The 17275-nt window shown below is 38.4% G+C and overlaps 1 non-coding gene across 1 annotated transcript; it reads right to left on the bottom strand.

The window, feature by feature from the left end:
- Nucleotides 1–5931: 5931 nt before the first annotated feature.
- On the bottom strand, nucleotides 5932–6114 carry LOC148365030 (U2 spliceosomal RNA). Its single transcript, XR_015850598.1, has one exon. It is a non-coding gene; the product is annotated as a U2 spliceosomal RNA (small nuclear RNA).
- Nucleotides 6115–17275: the final 11161 nt, after the last annotated feature.

Raw genomic sequence — 17275 nt, 5'->3', positions numbered from 1 at the left:
ACAATAAAGTAAATAATAAACTTATACACAAACAAAAAATGTATATTAAAGTAAGTAAGTGAGTAATTAAGTATTATAATTATACATCTTTAGTAAAATAAAAACAGACTCATATGACAACATATCTGACATAAGATAAATTACATAATCTAGCTCTTTAGTTTTGCTGTTGTATTAAATAATTATTTTTTATTAAATAATTAAATCAAGATTAATATCTCAATTGAAAAAGATTGTTTGCAAATAGGAAGTTTTAGGAGGCCGTAGGGGTAGGTTGACAAAAAAATCTTTCCATTGCCATTAAACAAGGAAAGTAAGTGTCCATTGCTATTCCTCACAACATGGGGCTGCTGTAATTAAAAGAAGCGAAAATGTTAATTAGTGACGACGATATATGACAAGAGATAACAAAAAAATTCTATATGAATGGGAACCGTTTTTTTCTTTTCATCTTTCTTTATTGTGGAGCAACATACCTTTCATTAAGGTTTAGGTATTAAATTAAAACAAAACCAGTATCCAATAGTAATTAACTTGAGTATATCGCGAGGACATTTTTCACATTAAAGTAACCTTTTAATAGGCGAGCCTTTAACTCCACTGCAGGTAATGACTTTAAAGAGTGCTTATTAAAAGGGAAATGGTAATGAGCTTTAATAAAGCAGAACAACTTTGAAATAAGGAGAGCTTTTCAATGGAAAAGGATGGAGGGATTGGGCACTGATTCCATTAACGAGACTAATGATTCTTTATCAGCCCTCTTATGTGTACATGGGGCTAACATTAACAGTGATTGAGGATGGGTCTCAATGAAAAGATGGGCCTTTTCATTGCCCTTTAAAAGATCAGATAAGAGGAAAAAGAACTTCACCCGTTTAAATCATTGAAAATTGATAACAGGCACCGTGCAACCTCAGTCTTGAGAAAAAGAAGGGGAGCTCCTTCACACACATGAATTCTAACAATGCGCTACATGTGTAATTATGAAATAAATGTGTCTCATTATATCAGAAAAAGGAAAGGAAAGTGGTTAAATAAAGGCTGCAAATGTTAATATTTGACTCTCAAACGATGACCATACATTAATTTTCAAAAATGTTTCAAGTTAGAAGTTCTTCTAATGGGCCCTCTGGAACTAGACTACATATTTTAAATAATACTGTATTTTCAACACTTAAAGGCGGACCCCCCAAAAATAGTCTTTTGACATGTGTTTTTCAAATACAAGACGCACTGGACTATATGGCACATTGGATTTAAAAATACATTAAGAGATACCATACCATGGTATACAGTGCCTAGCAGAAGTATGTTATCACCCCTAAATACCTTTAGTCATATTGCCACATTTCATGCTTTGAACTTAAAGCTAAAAGACTGAAAAAGTTTTCTAAGGATCAACAACATGTGAGGCACAATCAAAGAATAGAATCAAATTATTTGAACAATTTATGTTATCATTACGATGAAAAAAATGAAAGTAGGTTTTGGAAAAATATTTACCTCTGATCTCTCAGCTCAGCCAATTGACTCCAGAAATTCTGATTGTCCCGAATGATCCAATGTCGACTTCAATGACTAACAATTACAGACAGAGTGCATTAGATGGATAGATAGATAGATAGATAGATAGATAGATAGATAGATAGATAGATAGATAGATAGATAGATAGATAGATAGATAGATAGATAGATAGATAGATAGATAGATAGATAGATAGATAGATAGATAGATAGATAGATAGATAGATAGATAGATAGATAGATAGATAGATAGATAGATAGATAGATAGATAGATAGATAGATAGATAGATAGATAGATAGATAGATAGATAGATAGATAGATAGATAGATAGATAGATAGATAGATAGATAGATAGATAGATAGATAGATAGATAGATAGATAGATAGATTAAGTCTCACCTTAAATGCAACTGATCTGTAATGGGCTGAGAGGTCTGTGAAAGCAGACACTGTAGAACAGGCAGCATTATGAATATAAAGAGCACACTGGGCAGTTTCAGGATCAAATTGGGAACAAGTTCAAAAGAGAAATGGGATACAAAAAGTTTTCACAAAATGTACGCATCTCAAAGAGCATTGTGAGAGCAAACATATCAAAATGGAGAGGGCATAAAAGCACTGCAAACTGTCATATCGTTAAAATATGCCCATGATTATGTAATCAGTTTTCCACTTCTATTTGCTTTATTATTCAATCATCACATCATTACTTTGACAATTACACCATTTATTTATTTGTTATAAATGCACAATATGTTTATCCACAAATTTGAATAAAGTATTAACTTGCTGTATTCATTTGTTTCAATGTATCCTTTATTTCCTTCGGTGCTTTTCTACCTGTGTGTCTAGTCTTAGTATAGGTCTCTTGTGAAGATATGACCCTCTTACTTTGCCTAGGAAATTTTAATTTTCCATTTTGTTGTGTGAATCCACACCCCTTTCGTACAAAACAGTGGCGAGCTATTTTTTTCGTTACCATTTTGAGGGATGACCTCATCCTGATCAACAGGCCCAGGAAATAATCAGTTTTATTTTGTTTGTAACTTTGTAATAAAAGCCCTCAACTGAACTGCTCTCTTGAACTCTTTTTTTTCTTCATTTAAATACTCAGTCCGAATCCCGGAAGTTGAACACACGGCAAGACATGGATTGTGTCTGGCAAAAAACCCTACCAAGACCTGGCCGTCCCTAAAAACCTTTGGCCCAAACAAGAAGAAAACTAATCAGAGAGGCGACCAAGGGACCCATGACACATCGGATATCCTGTAGGCATACACAACTGAGGTGGGACAATATTTGCATAAAATTGCCATTAGTGATACACTGAATACATCTGCCTTGTGTGGAATCGTGGCAAGGAGAAAGCCTTTTCTGAAAGAAAACCATATTAAGGGCCATTTGTTGTTTGCAAGAAGCCACATGGGAGACACAAAGTACACGTGGAATAAGGTGTTCTGGTCAGCTTGGACTAAAATGGAATATTTTTGACTAAATGCAAAGCATTACATTTGGCGGAAGAGTGACACTGCGTATCACTCCTAAAACACCAGCCCCACTGTAAAACATGGTTGTGGCAACATCATTTTTTTTTTCTTCAGCAGGGACTGGGAAGATTGTTATGGTTGATGGGAAGAAGGATGGAGCCAAATACAGGTTGATTCTGGAAGAAAATCAGTTTGAGTCAGCAAGATGCCTGAGAATGGGGAGCAGGTTCATCTTCCAGCAGGACAACGACCCTAAAAATATGGCAAAATCTACAGAGGAATGGTTTAAAACTAAAAATATAAAGATTTTAGATGGGCCAAGCCCAAGTCCGGACCTCAATCGTATAGAGTTTTGTGGAAAGATTTGAAAAATACTGTGCGCAAATGATCATCAAAGTTGGGGTGCGTTTGAGATGTCTTTAAAAAGTTGAGAGTTAAATTTTCTCTATTTAGTATGTGTTATCAATACCCAACTGAGTTCAAAAAGCCCTCATGCTTTTTTTTTGCTCTGTGTCTTTCTGCTTTTATTTTACTTTTAGGAAAGCTGTTTGGAGGAAATACTTTAAGTAGGAGGAATGGGGACTGGGGGAGTGCTGGAGAGTGAGTGATGCTTTTTCCTGCATTTTTTGTTTTGTTTATAATTGTTAGTGTAGCATGAACATGGCAAAAGTAAGAAAAGTCCTGCTTCAAGTAAAGTTAAAAAATCAACCCAAACTCCATGAAAGATGTAAAAAAAAAGAGTTTATTCGAGTTAATCTAAGAAATGCACATACCAGCACCTGCATCATGAACAAACTGACTAGGGCTGCAATGATGACAGAAGCCATGAGATGGCAGCAACGAGTCCATCATTCTAAATTCAGTACATTACCTTTAAAAAGCACTAGAAATGAGTAAAGTCCACAGATTTATTTGATATGTACATGAAACTAATTTATTTTCGACAAAATATGTTGTGCAACCTTACACTTAAATCATTGACTTTTCTTTTAAAACTGGTATTTTGTAGACTATAATTAAAACAGCAAAAATGATACCAATCAATACAAATTGTAATACACATCTAATTACTATAATTATATATTTTTTTGTATTTTTTATGCAAATTTAAAGCCTGAAGAATTAATATGATGAATTGAAATTTTGTTGCAAGCAGCTGGAGAAGGACTCCAGCTGCCAGCGGCACCTTGGTGTGCTGTGCAGGCTGCCTGGGGCGGCACTGACTGTGTGGGTCCCCTCGCGCCAGCTTCCTCCCCAGCCTTCCCAAACACTGAGACAGCCCCCGGCCCTCCTTATTCCTCCGCCCTCGCTCCGGCTTGTTCCCCCACCCCTGTTTCATTGTTTGCAAGCGGCGACCATCCAACTAATTAAAGGGATGATTTGTGAAATGCTATTCTCTTATTAATTAGTTTGACATGCCCACACTTTCAAGACTATCATGGAAAAAATGTTGTTGTGAGTGAATACAGAGAGAATTCTTTTTTTATAAACATACCTGTTTCTGCCCTTATAGATCAGGGGTGGGCAAACTACGGTTGTGGGCCACATGGGACCCGGCAGGCTGATCAATCCGGCATTCCAAAGGCAATCAGTGAAAATATAATGACACTACATATATTGATAACTAAAATTCTACTAGTGAAAATGTGTTGTTTTGTATCACCCACACATGTGCCTTTGTTTTCTTCATGTATTGCTGAAGTATCGGATTAGAGACTATATATCAGCAGATTTCGTTCTTACAAAGAATGACAATACAAAGGAAATTATTATTATTATTATTATACAAAAATAATCTTTTTTTTTCCTCCTGTCCTGGCCCATTAACTAAATTTTTCAACCCATTGTGACCCGTGACTTAAATTGTAAAGAGAAGCAGTGATGTTCTGTGAGGTTCATTTCTGCTGAAGAAACAGTCAGACTTACAAATAAATAAACCTACATCTTATTCAGTATTTGTCTAGCAGGTAAAGAAAGAAATACATACCGTAAATTCCGGACTATAAGTCGCACCTGATTATAAGCCGCACCCACCGCATTTCGGGAGGAAAACCGACTTAGTACATACACAAGCCGCACCGGTATATTAGCCGCATGCGCCCACAGTAAATAATGGATGTTTTTTGAATGAACTATTCTGTTGACGGGGGGATTTTCTAAAATGTATTTGATATATATTCTTTATCAATCGTTCACTATCTTTTATTAGTCATTTCATGATACATTTCAAAGCCAATAGGCCGAGACACTTGCTCCCATTTAAGGAATTGAGTCAAAGTCCTGGCCAAATGGCCGTGGAACTATCAAAGATATGTATTTTTTTTTTGGGGTTTGAACAAATTTATTAACACTAAAAACAGAAAACAATCATGACAATCTCAACAGCAATTAAGCACATTCACAACATTATATTCTAATATGACGTTTTTAACAGCAAACACAAAGTGAGGTTTGAACAAACCTCGAAAAAGATATTTTTTTGGTTTGAACAAATTTATTGACACTAAAAACAGAAAACAATCATGACAATCTCAACAGCAATTAAGCACATTCACAATATTATATTCCAATATTATGTTTTTAACAGCAAACACAAAGTGAGGTTTGAACAAACCTTCTCGAAAATCTTATTAGCAATCAAACATATTCACAATTTCATTATATAACATCTTTGTTAGTGTCAATAGATCCGTCCAGGCCAAAGTCGATTATCCTCGGTCTGAACAAATCCACCGACACCAACAACCAACAGCAGCAAAACACAGATGGGGGTTTTTAAGGGTTATTGTTCTGTCTTCGTTATTCATTATCCGTAATCGGTCAGGTCAAAATACGCTACAAAGCCTAGGAGCCGGGACACTTACTCTTAGCCAAGAGGCCAAGCTAAGGTCCGAGCCCTAAAGCCTTGCTGCGATCATTGCGAATGCACCGTTCCCGGAGGTACTGCAATACCGGGCCGATGCGTGGAGTGGACAGAGCAAGCTCTTAATCCATCTCCGAAATGCAAAAATCAAAGATCATGGCTATTTTTTGGTTTGAACAAATTTATTGACACTAAAAACAGAAAACAATCATGACAATCTCAACAGCAATTGAGCACATTCACAATATTATATTCCAATATTACGTTTTTAACAGCAAACACAAAGTGAGGTTTGAACAAACCCTCTCGAAAATCTTATTAGCAATCAAGCATATTCACAATTTCATTATATAACATCTTTGTTAGTGTCAATAGATCCGTCCAAGCCAAAGTCGATTGTCCTCGGTCTGGACAAATCCACCGACACCAACAGCAGCAAAACAAACACGACAATCTCAACAGCCACCAAGCACATCCACAATTGCATATTTCCCAGTGATACTGCAATACCGGACCAATGCGTGGAGTGGACAGAGCATGATACTTATGATTTGATGCAGACCCACAGAGTCGGGGTAACCTTTAAAAGTAATCCAAGGAAGAAAAAGTGTATATTTCCAAAGGTAAGGGTGGGAAAAATATATATCCACTATTGTCTCCTGCGTTCACAAACACTCACCTTTACCCGTCCCCAGTTCCCATCAGCCCGCGTTTGCTCCGCCCCTTCTTTCTTATTCGCTCGTGAAAATCAGCATAAGTGTCTCAAATAAATACAGATAAATACATTACAAAAATATACAGTTGCAAATACATATTATACATGGTTACACTTATTTACAAAGAAAGAAGGTACACCAGAGAGAGTTTTCAAAGCTTTAATAATAATAATATAACTTTCATCCCAAACCGTGCCTTTGAAAGGTACCAACATGCTACTATGAACACGCACGCAACGTATCAAACGTATCAAACGTATCTGTTAAAGAAGCATACTGTTATTGATAATTTCACGGTATACCGTCCTCATCTTCCTCTCTATAATTGTCGCTATGAGAGGCGTCTGAAAGACCCTTAGTCATATAGACAATTTTTGCATAATCTAAGAAGTTGAAGTCTTCCTCGTCATGAGCGGCCGTTTGAAAAATGACATGAATTGGCCGCTTCACCGGATAAGCCGCAGGGCTGAACATTTGGGAAAAAAGTAGCGGCTTATAGTCCGGAATTTATGGTAATTAAAAGAATTAAAATAAAAAGGAAAATAAGGTTTTATTGTTTTACCTTAGGCAGCACGGCAGCGCAGTGGTTATCGCGTGTGCGGCACAGTTCTGAAGTCATGAGATTGTACCTTCCTGTGTGGATTTTTTATGCTCTCTACATGCTTGCTTGAGTTTCCTCCGGGCACTACGGCTTCTTCCCACATTCCCAAAAACATGCATGTCAGGTCAATTGTCCAGGCCAAATTGTCCCAAGGTGTGAATGAGCTAGTGAGTTGTCTGTCTCTGTGTGCCCTGCAACTGGCCGGCAACCAGTTTAGGGTGTCCCTTGCCCAATGCCCGAAGATAGCTGGAATGGGCTTCAGCACCCCTGCTACCCTACTGAGGATAAACTGTGCAAATAATGGATGGATGGATGGATGGATTAATGTTTCACCTTAACCCATGGGTTGGCAACCCAAAATATTAAACGAGCCCAAAAAAATTGGGAGCCACAAAAACAAGCATCCAAAACTGTTTATATATCCTGTTTATGTCATATTTGTACTCCCACAGAAACCATATAATTTTCCATTATCAAACATTTTTTTAAAAGAGCCAAGGAGTCACTAGGGACCGCCGTATCCCGCCCGTCAGCAGCTTCTTGCTGACTGCTTAAACTATTAATTAAGTCTATGTGCAGCTCTTTTTTGTAAAAAAAAAAATCACAGGTAATAGGTAATCTTGCTTTATTAGGGAAAATGTATGCCAATAAAAAAAAATCATGAAGCCAGTATGAGATGGAAATCAGCACAGATAAAAAACAATCCCCAAGGTATAACCACAAAAATCACTATTGACCACAGAGAGCTAAAACCTAACACCAAATTTAAATAAATTGGAGCATTCCTATCAGAAGAGGGGCCGGAACCAGAAAATCGTGGCTAAGTTCGATCAAACCACAGCTGCACTTGCCGGACTTAAACCCATCTGGAGGGACAAGAACATAGCAATTAAATCAAAGAGCAGACTCATGCAAGCGCTGGTTACTTCCATTTTCCTCTACGCTTCCTCTCACAACAAAAGGGGAAAAGAAAATCCAGGCCACGGAGATGTGATGCTACAGGAATCAACGTTGCGCAACACCATCAGAGGGCACATTGGACGCTGCAAAGAACTGTTGCCAACTCTGCGCAGAGGGAAAATTTAGTGATATGGTCACGTCCCAAGATTATCAGAACTGGCCAAGATCATTCTCCATTGCACAGTTCAAGGGGTAAGGAGAGGAAGACGGAAAAAGAACTGGGATGACAACATTTGGACTGGTGCCAACTCTGCCATGTATATAAAACAATATTTACAAGGTTATTGTTGGAAGCTGGCTTAAATTGGGATAATAGTGCATTAAAAAATTGTGCATTTTAACAATTGTGCAAAGAAAAGTAGTGGGATAACATTTAGCAAGTGCAATACAAGTGCCCATATTTCAATGCAACTGGCAAGCTATATATGTTTTAGCGAGTTTTTCCCGCTTGTTTAGGATGGTGATGGTAAGATATTGTTCTATTGTTTGGGGCTGAGGTGTGCGCCAAATCACAATCTTTGGTCTCACTATCGCCCTCAGCCTGGAGACTAGAGAATTGCATGTGTCACTCTGCATCTGCTCAGCACAGTAATACATTACATACTGATTGTGTTCATCATATTCAGTGATAATTCAGTGATTATGAAAAAAAACATACACAAATTGTGATGTTAGTTTAGAAATAACCTAAACATTGAATACAAATCACCATTTAACATCCATACATTATCTGTACCACTTTTTCTCAGTAGGGTCGCAGGGGTGCTGGAGCCCACCCCAGCTATCTTCAGGCAGTAGGCATGGGATACCCTGAACTGGTTGCCAGGCAGTTGCAGTGCACACAGAGACATACAACTCACTCGCTCATTCACACCTAGGGACAATTTGGACTGGCCTATTAACCTGAAATGCATGTTTTTGGAATGTGGGAGTACCCGGAGGAAACCCAAGGAAGCTTGTGGAGAACATGCAAACTCCGCACAGGAAGGCTAGTAACTGGGTTCAAACCCATGACCTCTGAACATTTTTTCAATTTTATATTTCAATGATGACAGGTAAGGCACTGGCTTTCCTGCCTCCACATCACTCAGGAGAAGACTTTAAATCGTGTGACATGTGAGCACAATGCAAACAATCCCATCTCACACCCGTACTGTGTTCATACAAGGCTCGTCTTTCAGAAGCCAAAGCGAAATGAATGACCATTGGCATCCGAAACAATTGCTCTCCTTCATCCATGTTCTCCTTCATCTCAACGTCTTTTAATTAATGGTGAAAAATGGGTTCATTTGGAAGATAAATAGCGTGTGTCTGTTTTGGCTCAGCAGCACTAAAGATGGGTATTTTTCATGCCATTATCATGTTAAGAAAACACAACATTTACTTCTCTTACCTCAGAGTTTGGACAATCTTCAGGATCCGGACTAATTTTATTATCAAGAGCGAGTGTAAATTAGAGGATTTTTTTTTTTTCATTATACGTCAGATTTTAAATTAAGCTAACTTTCCGTGTATCCCGAGTCAGAGACATTGAACATGACATTTGTTCCTTGTTATAAATATGTCCTTTTGCAAATGGACATGACAAAATCGCACCTTAAAACATTTTGATATCATTGATAAATACGATCTATTATTTAAATGTTGTGGTTAGCTGTGGGTGTGAACTCAGGTGTAATTTGGTTGGAGTCTGTCGAGATTAATTTTGTCAGCAACGTGATGAATGCAATCCTTGGGAGAGCTCCGATGCATCAGTGTCATTCCGAATGAGATTTTTCACCGGAGTTGAGAGTTTCGAAGATTAAGTGCAGTATTAGTCAATGTTTTGGGGATAAGACTTCACGCTAATTTAGTGAAGAGCAACAACCTGCAGAGGAAGCTCCATTAGCAATGACAATGAACTACAGCTCCAGTGGGAAAATCTGATTAACACTGCACGCTGAAATTCTGAAGTCATTTCACCGCTTGGGCAATAATTCTACGTTTGCAGGAATAGCGTCTCCAAGAGTGCTTTTGTCGCTGCCAAAATATCTCTTTAGTAGAGTATTGTCATATTTCTCGAATCCCCAAGGGTTAACGTAGTTTGTTTTGACACTGGATTCATAAATGTCAAGAGGAGCAAACACAATTGGCATATTTATTTTGAGATTTAAAAAAATGGCAGAACGTTTGTGAAACAACATTACCCACAACATTTCTGGCAAGAAACTGGGAATCAGCAGTGAGGGGGAAAACTTTTGAAGCCAGGGCCGAATCGGGTTTAAAAAATTTGGCCAATGCTCCAGAGACCTATCCAGTATTTCACATTTACATTTATGCATAAATATACATACAGACATGTAAATATTATATGTTTTTATATTTGTTTTTAAATAGTAATACAATATGTGTTATAATATTGTCATCAAATTGGCTTTAAAACACTCCCAATAAAAGCATAATAATATATTATGTCCCTGTTTGAGCACCTAATTTTATACTTACTTTTGTAGTATTTTTTGTTGTATTAGTGTAGTGTTTTTTTTTTGTATTGGTGAAAATAATTAGTAGTATTTCAGTCGTGGTATTTTTGTCGTATTTCGGTAGTAGTATTTTGTTTCATAGTATTGTTGTAGTGGTACTTTACTGCAATATGTATTGCCAAACCAAATCAAAATGTAGCAGTTTTTAGCAAGTGAATTGTCACTAAAACTACTATTTGAATTCAGAGTACAATATGATAATAAACCCCTTCCTATTCCAACCCAACGACTTGGAACACCAAATATATGGACACACTCACTGGTTAAAATAATATAAAAACATAATAAAAAAGGTAGCAAATAAAGTTACAAACCAAATACACTTATGGCAAGGCACATACAAACCATGGGAGGAAAGGGACATGAGGGAGGCACTGATAGAATAGCAGCAGATGGCTTTCTTTCTTTTCATAAAGAAAGCAAAATTATATATTAGGTCCCTATATTTAAGCTCTCAGTTAGACATTCCTGTAGTTTTCCTCTAGTAGTATTTATATATATATATACATATAGTAATTTTCGTTTGGTGAGCAATGCTAAAAAGTCTGACCTACCCGCGCCCTTATGTTCAGCTCTGCTTGAGAGTTTATACACATCACACAATATGGCCTTTTACTTTGGAATATCTCTTCATTTTTCCACCATTTTGAAAGGACTTCACCCTATTGAGATCAGATGTTGTGAATATACAGCACTGACACGCCGTTGTCAGCATTGATATCCATTTTTTCCAGAAAGATGGTGTTGAGATCCTCTCCAGGCAGATAAGTATCTTTACACACCACTGCCAGATCTGATTGCCTTTCTGCAAAGCGGCCAGCATCCGAGTCGCACTCAATGCGCTTCGCACCACATCGTATTTTTCACTTCTGGAGCCCTCGCCGAGCCGTCATCTAAATAAGAATATTTCTTTCGCGCTGGGCAGCTTTTACTGTCATTGTTGTGTGTGTGTATATGTGTGTGTGGGGGGAGGAGTGTTTGAGGATTCGCTGTTTTAGAACGGGGCTTGTGACCTCTCCAAGTATGGGATGCCAGAATGCATTTGTGTTCGATTTTTTTTATTAAGTAGCCAGAGCAAATACATTAAAGGGATAGTATGTAATATTTAAGCACTTGATGTCACTGTATTGTGTCATGCAACTAAAAAGAAGGATACAAACTACGTAGACTTAAAGTGGCTAAACTGCAACATTTCCTTCTCAATTTTTGAATAGCCTCTGAAAAATAAGTACGTAAAAAAAAGAGTGCAAATAAGAATGAAAAGAGAGAGGAAGAAATAAAATGAAATTGTAATAAATGAGAAAAAAGAAAAGAAAAAAAGAAAAATGAAATGTAATGTAAAAACGTGAAAGTTAAAGAAAAAGTGAGGAAAGAGAGAAGAAAAAAGGGAAAAAAAGGTAAGAAAAAACAGCAAAAATAATAAAAGAGGAACAATAACAAGCAAGATGGCAGCTAATCACGTTAGCCCCCTCTAGCTGAGCCTCAACTATCTATCCTTCCATCCATTATCTGCACCGCTTATCTTCGGTAGGGTCGCGGGGGTGCTGGAGCCCATCCCAGCCATCCTCGGGCAGTAGGCAGGGCACACCCTGAACTGGTTGCCAGCCAGTCGCAGGGCAAACAGAGACAGACAATACACTCGCTCATTACCACCAAAGGAAAATTTGGACAGGCCAATTAACCTGACATGCATTTTTTTGGAATGTGGGAGAAACCGGAGTGCCCGGAGTAAACCAACGCAAGCACGGGGAGAACATGCAAACTCCACACAAGCAGGTTTTATCTCATGGCCTCAGAACTGTGCTGCACACGCGCTAACCGAGCTCGTTGCCTAGTTTCATGTTTAGTTTTTTCCCTTAAAAAGTTAATAACAAATAATAAATATTATGTTGAAATTAATTTAACAGATTTGTTGTTTTTAATGCATAACTGACTGCCAATCATCTGTGTAGGTTACGTCTAATGCCGGGAAATTAAGTAAACATTTCATGAGCGTGCAGACTGTTACCCTCATGGTCAAAATGGCAAAATGCAAAGCGAAACGGAAATATAAAGATGAACACAGGGCATTTCAGGAAGAATGGGAAGATGCTTACTTTTTTGTTGAACGGAATGGCAAATCACTGTTTATTATGCAGTACCATAATATCCCATTTCAAGACTTCAAATCTTCAGTGTCATTTTAGCACAGCCCATGCTAATGTTGACACGGAATTCCCCAAAGGTACTGAACTACGCAAGCAAAAATTGAGCACCTTGAAAGGACAGGTAAAAAGACAGTCTCAAGTGCGTGGTGTGACTCTTTGACTCTCACAGTTAAAAATGTCGGCTCTTCGTGTCAAACTTTGTCGTGCTTGCTAACTAGAGTCACCTGGAGCTATCACGTGGACGCCTTCTGAATGGTTTATGTTCCCTTTTTAAGCACGCTATGCTGAGACCTCTTGGTCTGAGGATTACGTTTGTTCCCTGTATGACTCTCCTGATTACCTGTTCCGTCTTGATCTGTTTACCTGTTTCTGCCTGCCTCCGATCCGACCTGCTTCCGTCCCACGCTACGATCTTCTCTCCAGTCCCGGTAAACTTGACCTGCTAGACTTCCGCACTCCGATTGGCTACGTGTTCCGAAGCTGTCTTCACGGCTACGCTGCTGACGTCCGACAGCCATCGCGTCTCCCGCTAGCCCTGTACGCTTCCCTAAATAAAGAACGGTAACGAACGCTCTGGGGTTTCCTGTTCTGTTCTGGTCCTTCTGACAGAATCCTCAGACCAGAATGGACCCCGCGTTCGTACATTTGCCCTCTGACGACTACGAAAGCCAGGACCAGCAGCATATTTCTTCTGCAAAAAATGCAGTTCGGCAAGCCGCTTACGATGTCGCCAATCTGGCTCAGCAAGTGAGTCAGCAACGGCTTGAATTGGATTGGCTACATCAAGACTGGTCAAACCTCTCGCAAACAATGGTCCAACAAGCCGCTTCATCGGTGCCAGACACCGACAGCGCTCCTTCGGGGTCCGGGTGGCGAAATCCTGCCCCGCCCTCTCCCGGTTTGTTCGGCGCTGGATTCGCTGAGCCACGGGTGGGCGCTCCAGAGAAGTTTGGGGGAGATCCCTCTCAGATCCGCCCGTTCATAGTAAATTGTAGGTTCATATTTGATCTCCAGCCACGCAACTTTGCCACTGAAGCAGCTAAGGTAGCGTTTGCCATTAATCACCTCACGGGAAGAGCGCGTCTTTGGGGAACGGCCGCCTACGAGAGAGGTGCTACGGCGTGCACGTCATTCTACCTCTTGGCTCAGCGTCTCCCGCTAGCCCTGTACGCTTCCCTAAATAAAGAACTGTAACTAACGCTCTGGGGTTTCCTGTTCTGTTCTGGTCCTTCTGACAAACTTGTTCGCCACCTCTGCGCTAACCACTGCACCGCCGTGCTTTGAGCCTCAACTAAATAACAATAAATAAATGCAAATTTGTCGACTAACAAGTATTTTTAAAAATTGCACGTTTGTATGTTAGTTCTTGTTTTTTGATAATAATTTAAATTAATGACAGTTTATTTTTACCACTATGTGGCGATTCAAGTCAAGTCATGTTTATTTGTATAGCCCTTAATCACAAAGAGTCTCAAAGGGCTGCACACACCACAGATTATTGCAAACCACATTATTGCACAACCCCCTGATCTAAAACCTACATGAGGGCAAGGAAAAACTCAAAAACCTCAACATGAGGAAAATGAAGAAACCTTGAGAAGGGACCGCACATGAGGTAATCCCCTTACAGAATGACCAGGCTTCAATTGATGTTGCAATAAAAATTACTACACAGATAAATTATATGCACTGCTGCTTTAAGCAAACAGGTAACGCCAGTAGAAAAATATCAACCTCAAACTATGGTAGTCATGCATTTTCTTCAGGCGAACACAATTTAAATGTATAATTTTCACCCTGTGGCTGTTTAAAAGGTTAGATTGATCAGTTACATTTGTAAATTTAACATGTCCCCTTCATAAATTTAATAGTAGACACTTGCAAAAGACATTTCATATGAAGCCAGTTTGTTATTTTGACTATTATGCACCGTTTAAATAATCATCACTACTACCAAATTGCTGCGATTGGCTGGCAACCAGTTCAGGGTGTCCCCTGCCTGAGATGGCTGGGATGGGCTCGAGCCCCACCGCAACCCTAATAGGGATAAGCAGTACAGCTAATGAGATGAGATGAGATGAGACTAGCAAATTGTTTTGCTGTTCCTTAATTTCCACAGCCTTTAGGGTGTGCTTTTTGTATCCTCTGAGATATAATAAAAACAAAGGGATCTGGGGATTGCTTTTAGAACATAATTTGAATTTGGTATTCAGAGCGTTATTTTGTATAGTACTCTCCTGTTCTCCCTGAAGTTCAAAATTCATTGATGTCTTCCCTCCTTGTTTTAATTGTCTACTTAACTATAGCCTTATCTCAAGTACATATCAGTAGTGTGGTCATGCTTGTTTTAGCAATGCTAGCCGTATGTCAAAACAATGCGCGGCAACAGGGAAAGACAGGCAAAACTGCTAGGTGTTGCTTTCACAGTTTCATAAATATGGCAATTTCTTAGATGCTTTCGCTACTTTAAAAGAACAGCTGTATGTACTGGTATGTGTGGTGTTACATTAAGTAAATAACAAATGTCTTTAAAAGATACTGTATTGTCATCAATATGACACAGAGTTAAACAGTTAAAAAAGGACGGGGACCACAGGGGACTTGTAATTGAATCTTTAATGTACTTCCCCTGATGGTGAAAACTGCAACGATACAGTGCAGTTCATTGGGAACATCTACCAATATGTTCGCAAAAATAAAGTGCATAAAATTCACATGCGTCTGAACCAACACTCAATACAGTTGTTTAGACATCAAAAAACACTTACAAAACTTATGGTTTGCCTTGTTAATCCTTCAACATGGATGGAGACGGATTGGACATGCAACCATTAAATAATCCATGGTGTGAATATTTGTTTACGTTTTACTAAAAGCTCAAATGAATAGGTATTATTTATGGTAAACACCCTTTAATGAACTTGTAATAACTTTGAAATGTTTTATTATATTTTAAACACAATTATTTGTTAAAGAAAAATAAATGATTGCCTTAAGGGCAACACAGCCACAAATGAATGGGGCAGAAACATAACAAACGAGAGATACTTCGGTTTGAGTTTTTGAGAGAATCAAAGTGTTTTACCTTGAAAGGTAGGCGTACTAATGACAGTTATTGAGGATAAAGCCAGCCGTGCTTCATTATACAGTTATGGTGATGAGACCTGACACCAGTAGTTTATGAATGGGAAACCTAACAGACACAAGTCAGACAGATTAACAATAAATATTAATACAGTAGTAGGTATTGGTTACTAACATAAAGGTCAGTACTCATAGTAGTATTGATCTAAAAAACAGCAATGTCAATCTTTCTTAGTTTTTTAACTGATTCTCATAAATGCCACTAGACCAGGGGTCTCAAACTCTATTGAGTTGGGGGCCGCTGTAGCTAGGAACCCAGTGAGGTAGGGACAAATGGGAATTTCCACAAAAACAGTGCTGAAAAAAACGTTCTGCTAATCTCAAAGAGACAGTGTCCACTAGATGTCCCTTTAATGTGTAGTGCAAGCAAAGATTAGTCCAGGGAAGACTACAGACCACAGAGACTGAAGCGAGCAAAAACCACCCTCCGATTTTTTTTCTCAAAGAAAGACAAACGGTAATAAAACGGAAATAATGGGAAAATAAAGACAAAAAAGGAAATAGTGACGGAGAAAGAATAAGGAAAGAAAAATGAAAGCGGAAATAAAGAGAAATACAAATTGCCATTTTCTTTTTTTTCCTTTTTCCCTTTTTTCATTTTTCTTTTCCTTTTTTGTGAGTTTTACTTTTTGACTTATTGCTTTTTTGTCATGTTTTTTTTCATTTTTCTTTTTTTGTCCTTTATTTCTTTTTTTAAATATGTGTGTCTTCTTTTTTTCTTAGTTATCTTCTTTTCAAAAGTGAATAAGGGGTGTTTTGATCACGTTGAGCATTCATTTTTGGTGGCACAATAAAATACAGCGACATCAGGTGGAGACATTATACACACTGTCCCTTTAACTTTCATATTAAAGCTGGGGCCTCAAACTATCATCCTGGGGCTACAATTGGGCCCCGGGCCATGAGTTTGAGACCCTTTCACGAGACTTACATGATTATTTGTTTTATTTGTAAGTCAATACAAGCCCTGCATGATAATTGTTGTTTACCTATTTAGCTTGTTTCCATGTTCTAAAGTCAGGATAAAACTAATCACCCGAATGCCAAATTCAATGAAGCGCACTGCCAATAAGGTTTCATCAAATATTTACAAATCTCTCTGTGAAGGATTCTGTGTTGTAAGACAAAACGCTGAACCCTTTGTTTTACAACTGGACTTTCAATGTGTTCTATAAAATAGAAGGCTGCTACACTTTACTCATGTAATATCATTATGCGCGATCCATTTTATTGTGCAAGAGGAGAGATGAGCGTGTGATGTGGTGGTGGGGGGAACCGGGTTTGATGGTTGCAGCTTCACACAGCGCAC

This window comes from Urocampus carinirostris, chromosome 5, assembly GCF_059441175.1.
Source record: "Urocampus carinirostris isolate Australia breed hairy pipefish chromosome 5, RoL_Ucar_1.0, whole genome shotgun sequence".
Classification (NCBI taxonomy): Eukaryota; Metazoa; Chordata; class Actinopteri; order Syngnathiformes; family Syngnathidae; genus Urocampus; species Urocampus carinirostris.
The sequence above is the reverse complement of the archived record's forward strand: the minus strand, read 5'-3'. Positions and strand labels throughout refer to the sequence as shown.